Here is a 6531-nt window from a genome sequence, read left to right on the forward strand (position 1 = left end):
CAGATTTGTGGTTTACTAGTTGTGAGGCTTTGAGTAAGTGGCTGAACCTCAGTTTACTTATCTGTAAAATGTGAATCATTACACCAGTCCTATGTCCCTCAGAAAATGGTTGGTGGAGTATATGAGAAAGTAAATATGTTGGCACTGTGTTCACTGCAGAGCCCTGTAAAGCTACAGGACAACATAAAAGAGATCACTACACTGATAGCTCTTCCTGCCACACCCTCTGCATGAAGCTTTTTCTCCCTCACTCCCTGCAATTATCTGACCCAGAGAGAGTGTAAACATTCTTTTCTTTTGGCATTCACTTTATTTTGACATAGTGTTTATAACCCTTTTTGTTTGTTTGTTTGTTTGTTTGTTTGTTTTAATCCCCTGACAAAGAGTTTGAGCTCCTTTAAGGACCATGCTCTAATTATATAAGTATTCCCTGCTCATATTGTGGTACTGTGAAACCAAATAATGGAAACCTCATTTAAAATGGAGTCAGGAGGCCAGAAACAAGAGTTCTCACTCACTACCAGTCTACATCAATTAAACACCCCAGAAAGAAGAAATGTCAGTTGCTGACCCCAACAGGAAGAGACTTACCTTGCATTCCCAATGAGAAGTGTATCTACTCTACTACCCCAGCAGGAAAAAGAAAGATTTTCTCCTTGCTCAGTAATAAGGCCAGCCACTGGAAACCTTTGCAACTCAGCCAGTGAGAAGCCATCACCACTCTGATCTCTTGCTTTTCCTGGGTAGACTTTTGTTCAAATCACCCTCTTCCAGCTCCCTCCTTTTTATCTACAATGTTTTTCTCCTTTGTTTGCTGGATGTGCCTATAGTTTTTGCTATGACATGCTTATCCTGAATTGTAATTCTCTGCTATTCCAAATAAACCCACTTTTGCTGGTGAAAATAACTGGTTGTTTTATTTTTAAGGTCAAGAGTACAGAACAAGAACTAAATAAATGAATTTTGTAAACAAATAAAGCAATTAAGTAATAATCTCTATGAAGTAAAAATCTCAATTCCAAGGAAATAAACCCATTGCTACTTTGTCATTATTCTTGGTGATTTTAACGTTTGTGGGAGAGATGCCAATTGTCCCCAGTGTCCTCTCTCCCTTTCTTTCCTTTAGTAATCGAAACCTTCGAGGTTTGGCTAGACACATGGCCAGTCAACTACAGATTACTAAGATGTGACCAGATTGTTAAAATATATTCAGTTATATGTAAGCAGAAATGATATGTTCAACTTCCTTAAGAGAAAGCACCTTGCCCTTAACCTTCTTTCCCCCTAGAGATGATGATGATGAGCCAATTTTGACCACAAGAACGAGGGCTATATCCAAGTGCTGGAACAACCAGGTAGAGTTCCTGGATCTCTGAATGACTTCATAGAGTACAGCAGCCTACTTCCTTGGTCTTCCTGCCTGTATCTGAGCTATTAAGTGAGAGAGAAACAAACTTTTATCTTATTGAAGTCACTGTGTTTTGTGGTCTCTTTATTACAGCAGCTTAAACTGTAAGAACTACCCTTAGATCCTATAAGATCCATTTGTACAGTCCACATACTTTTACACATTGGCCATCTGTTCTTTTGTCTTTTTGCTTCCATCAGTCTTTTCTTCACTGCACCTTAGATGCCCTTTATCTTAGTCATCCCCTTAGTCTGTTGACACTGATAACTGCATTGCCTCCAAAATCTCATCTTCAGCATCCTATTCTATAACTAAAGCAATTCTTTGTGCTTAGATACCCAATCCATTGATATTTCTATTTTCTATCTATCATCTATCTATCTATCTATCTATCTATCTATCTATCTATCTATCTATCATCTATCATCTATCTATCATCTATCATATATATGTATATATTTCTAATTCTTACTTCCTTAACTCAGTAGTGTCCCATGTATATCTTTAAAATCACTCCCTTATGAGTACTTTTGGGTGTTTTCTGCTATCTTATCTTCTAAATCACTGAGTTGAACCTTTGCTTCATGTAATCTACTGTTTCTTCTCTCTAATGTATTCTTCATTTCAGTTATTGTATTCTTTTCTGACTGGTTCTTTTATATGGTTTCTAGCTCCATTTTAATGTTTTTTATCTCTTTGTTGAAGTTCTCACTTAGATCACTGTTACAACCAGTATTTTGAACCTTGCATCTGGTAGATTGCTTGTCTATATTTTGTTTAGTTTTTTTCCTGGAGTTTTGTCCTGTTTTTTCATTTGAACTTTTTTTTTTTGTCTTCCCATATTGGTTGCCTCCTTCTGTTTGTTGCTATGTATTAGATAGAGCTACTATGTTTCCTGGTCTTAGTAGAGTGGTCTTATGTAGTAGGTGTCCTATGGGGCCCAGTGGCATAGTCTCTCCGGTCACCTGACCTGGGTGCTCCAGGTGTTTGTCCCATGTGTGGGTTGTGTATGCCCTCTTGTTGTAGTTGAGCCTTGACTGCTGTTGACATGTCAATTGAAGAGATTAACCCTCAGGCTGATTGGTTGTGAGGACTGGCCATGACCACAGTGGAGGAGGTATTGTGCAGAGGTTGACTCTACAGAGCAGGATTCACTTTAGCAGGGCTCTGGTGCCTGCCGAGTCTGTAGAGGCAGCCAGCTGATGCTCCAGGGTGAACCAAAACCAACCACCAGGTGTACCAGTCCTGTAGCCTCCTGAGAGAGGTTCCGCAGCAGGCCAGCTTTTAGTCTCCACCTGTACCCTGCCTGGGGCCACCTGGCATAATCCACAAAGCAGTCTGTAGATGTCTTCTACCTGTACTGGGCTTGGAGGTGCCTGGGAGAGGCTGAGCTGTAAACTGAGGCTGGCTGCTGCTAATGCCAGGCTTGAGGCTACTTAGCAAGTATAGGGCACTGAGGCCAGATGCTGTTTATTCGAAGTTTGCAAACCTTTGAGAGATTTTAGAAAAGTTTGAAGCATGAGCCAAGACTGGTTGTTTGTATGGAAAAACCACTAGAAATGGCTTCGGTGGGTCTACAAGTTGGGTGGGGTGAGGTCTCACCAGGCAGGGCAAACAGTGTTAGCCAGGCTGATAAAACTCAGATACGGCTCTCCCTGCATCTGCATGCCAGGAGTGGGGAGGGCTCAACAAAGCAATAATGACTTCTGCCAGCACATCTGTCTGGGAGAAAGGTGCTTCTCCAGCTCTTGCCCCCAAGTCAGACAATTCAGCTCCTCCTCCATATGTACCTGGCACCTTTCAAGCTGCCGTCCCAGTGCTGGAGCTTGAAGTGAGTTCCTCAGTGAGTAAGTCCATGTGTGGGCCCTTTAAGAAGAAATCCTGAGACTCCAGCCATCCTGTGTCTCACTCAGCCACAGTCTTTGCTGGATTTTATAGCCAGAAGTTGTAGGAACTTCTCTTCCTGGCTCTGATGCTCTAGGCTGGAAAACATGGTATGGGGCTGGAACCCTTTGCTCCTCAGCAGGCATCTCCACAGTCTGATTTTTAACTGCCACACGTGGCAGTGGGAATGAGGATCAGTCCAATCCATGTCTCTGCTGGCTTCTCTACCAGTCTCACCCTGGCTTCTTATGTATGTCCTTAGCTATAGGACTTCTGTTCAGTTAGACTTCAGGCAATTCTCAATGAGGGTTTTTCTGTAGTTCCTATGTAATTTCGATGTGGTTGTAAGAGGGTGAAAATACATCATTTACCTACTATGGCTTCTTGATCAGAAAGTTCAACACCCCTCCTTTTTGATGCCCTTTGTTTTCTTTGATCCTGTGATATAAACCTTTCCTGGTTTTGCTCTTGCCTCACCAGCTACTCCTTTTCCAACTCCTTGCTACTTTCTCCTTCTATACTCGCCTAAATGTTAAGGTGTTCCAAGTTGTAATCAGAGCCTTCATTTTTTCCAAGTTCTTTAGGAATCATGTCTTTTCTTTAACTACTCTTCTCAATGCTTAAAACAGCGATTGGCACATAGTAACACATCAACAAATATTTGTAAAGTGAATACATACATACATTATCTAGCTTTTTGGAAAAAAGTGACTGTGAGTAATGACCCTCTCTCTTGCTCCATGCATCTACTTTTGAAATGTCTCTGGACTTTTGTCTACTTCTGACCTTCTCATATTTTGGAGTTTTATAATTGTTCCCTGGATGGGTGACTCAGAAATTGTCTTTATATGAGCTTATGTAATTGTACGCAGAATAAAATAAACCTATTAAAACAACTGGCATATGCATATATAGGCAAAAACAATGGAATGTTGAAGAGTTAGTATATAAATTCGATTCAACTAGACAACTAATATAGATGATTCAGTTTCTATTTATTTATTTATTTATTTATTTATTTATTTATATTTTTTTATGTTTTACACCTACAGCAGCTGGGCTTTCTAGGTGGTCTCCCATCCAAGTACTAACCAGGCCCAACCCTGCTTAGTTTCTGAGATCAGATAGTATCAGGCTTGTTCAGGGTGCCATGGCTGTATACTATGATTCAGCTTTTAAACTCACTTCCCTCACCACAACTTTTATGTATGTATGTATGTATGTATGTATATAACTTGAATTATGCAAGTAAGAGTTCTAATTATAAGGTCCCTCTAAGAGAACTATGAACTCTAGCTTCCATTTTACCACATTGTGCTCCACTCTTTCCATTTTTACAAAATGGAGAAAGCATTTTGTTTGCAGAGTTCTTTGAGGTCACGAATGAATGATCTGGTAAGTACATGGCATTATAAGCACAAAGTGTTCAAAGCGGCCTAAGCTGTGTGCACAGGAAAATAACACGTTCTAATCCATTTAAGGGCCTTTGTACATAGTCAGCTCTCCATTCCTTAATCCACCTCATTATGCCTAGGTAGTGAAGCATTGAAGCTTTTAGGTGCCTGCAATTACTGGCTGATAAGGTACACTGATTATCAAAAGACAGGTTAGGCAATGATATTCTAAAGAAAGCACTTCCAGCCTGTGATCATATAACACAGAGAGGGTTGTGTTGGGTATATGCTAAGACAGCACATCTCTCTGTGCGGTCTGGTCTGAATTTGCCTAAACTGTCCCTTAGACCAAGGTAAGGGGCGGCAGTCACCATCCTTACTGAGTATCAGGCATTAGTGATGCCCCCAGAAATTCAGACCATAAAATTTGTATTCCCAGCTTGTATTACATACTTAGTAAGCTAATTTTTCTCAGATTTATAACCCCTAATAATTGACCCAAATGTTTTACGTCCAGGGCCTCTTTCTGTTTTTTGCATTCATCTTTGTATGTTCTAACCTAATTAAAAAATAAAGTACCATTGACGGTGTCCTACCACAAGAGCTATATTGTTTAGTGTCTTTTTGATGACTGAGCTAAGACAGTGGTCAGTAACTCTGCAGTGACAGTCCTACCTGGATATATCTGGAGTATAGACAAAGCAATGAAAGAAACTCAACTCTGTATACCCATCAAGTTACTAGAACTTTAATCTAAATATATATCCTGTGATCCTCCTTTATAAATTGTAAACTAGGTAAATATTCTTTATGAGAAGCAGGAAAACTTCAGATGTGACTACTCTAATGTGAACCAGTAATATCTCCTTGCAAAAAAATCTGTCAGAAGAAATATAAGATTATTTTCTGGTCATCTTGAACTTTCTCTTTGTGTAAAATAATTTGTTACAATTCAATCTGTATGAAGTCATTGTAAACCACTGGTTATTTATTTGTTTTAAGAAATATTTGAAGGTATTTATTAAAGCTTCATTTGGTAGTCAAGTATGGCTATCCAATATTTGTTAGTTAATTGTTATTTCTCATATAGTTTATGGAAAGTTTATTTAATTTTCAGACTTTATTGAAGTTAGGATTAAATTATTCCATATCTTGGAATTTGAAGAAAGAATGAGAGATTTATTTACTGTCATGTTTTATTGCAAATGGAAATTTAAATGACCTTATGAAATGTTTCATTTGTCTGGCATCTCTTACAATTCAACATTTCTGATTCTGAAGTTTGAAATTATTTTCATATTCTCCAATTTTTAAGTGTTTTCTTATCAAATTGATTACATAAATAAGATTGTAGACAAGTGAATATAATTAATTATAATGTAGTTGCCTATTGATTACTGTGGGACTAGGAGCGCCACTTCTTGGGAGAACAGTGTTTAGTTTGAGTTACTCTTCGGTAACTCTTGAAAGCAATGCCAATCTGGATGGTGCCATTTACTTTACATTTCTTATTTCTGATTCCCATCAAATTGTATGCTTTATGTCTTGTATCTAACCAATAGCTAAATTCATAGTTGCACCCAGATGTTAAGAAATTCTATGCTGTGATGCTCCCTTCTCTTCCTTCTGATAATGTGTATGTTGACAAGGACCTTATGGGGACAATGGTAGAAGGTCCATGTAACATGGTAGACTGGTAAAAGACACCAGTTGATTAGCCCAAACTCATGGTAGCTCTCACAGCACATCATGTGGGTCAAGGACACCACAGTTTAGTAGTCAGCCTGGGAAAAGCCACTATTTTGTCCTGAATGAGTGCTACTAAGAAGAGAGTACTTACAGAGA

The 6531-nt window shown here is 38.9% G+C and overlaps 1 pseudogene; it reads right to left on the reverse strand.

Annotated features, from left to right (window-relative positions):
• Positions 1 to 4335: 4335 nt before the first annotated feature.
• Positions 4336 to 4454, reverse strand: LOC118605440 (annotated as a pseudogene).
• Between the last annotated feature and the right edge of the window lie 2077 nt (positions 4455 to 6531).

This window comes from Rousettus aegyptiacus, unplaced genomic scaffold (assembly GCF_014176215.1).
Source record: "Rousettus aegyptiacus isolate mRouAeg1 unplaced genomic scaffold, mRouAeg1.p scaffold_m13_p_1, whole genome shotgun sequence".
In the NCBI taxonomy this organism is placed as follows: domain Eukaryota; kingdom Metazoa; phylum Chordata; class Mammalia; order Chiroptera; family Pteropodidae; genus Rousettus; species Rousettus aegyptiacus.